The following is a 693-nucleotide window of genomic DNA, read 5'->3' as shown; positions in this document are numbered from 1 at the left end:
TTATAATCCCATTTAAACACGGTTTATTCTTCCTTTATACATCGTGAAAAATCATGGATTCTGACGAGTCCTTAAATGACATTCCCAAAAAATATACACCTTTTAAAAGACAAACAGCATTCCACAATCAATCCCTAAAATTGAGAAAGCAAAAACAAATACCACCGTGCTTTCCTTTCTAGTGTTGCTATCTGTAACGCAACCACAATCCTCGAATTCTGAGGTAGTTACCTTACATATATTTATTATAGATAAACACACATATCAGTTTCCAAGAAGGTATAAATTATGCACAGACACGCCACGTTCCACAATATTCTCCGTCCTGTATGCGCCGTAAAATTTGGCCACGCGTCAGATTTCATGAAAGGTCGACTGTGACAATACACCTGATTTTATTTAGTGTTAAGTTCTATACATATTCTATTTGTAAAGGGTAGACACGGATTACGATGTTTCTTATCAGTAATGATATCCGTAATGCAATCACAATCCCCGAATTCTTCGGTACGTATCTTACATATATGTATTACAAATCACCAAACAAAGAAGGTATAAATTATACACAGACACGACACATTTCGCAATCTAATCCCGGCCTCAATATGCCGAAAAAGTAAGGCGACGCGTCAGTTATAATTCAAGGATAACAGTGGTCATACATCTGATATTTCAACAATTAGATTTAGTTAA

The sequence above is a fragment of the Mizuhopecten yessoensis genome, unplaced genomic scaffold (genome assembly GCF_002113885.1).
Source record: "Mizuhopecten yessoensis strain PY_sf001 unplaced genomic scaffold, ASM211388v2 scaffold9359, whole genome shotgun sequence".
Lineage (NCBI taxonomy): Eukaryota > Metazoa > Mollusca > Bivalvia > Pectinida > Pectinidae > Mizuhopecten > Mizuhopecten yessoensis.
Note: the sequence above shows the minus strand (reverse complement) of the source record.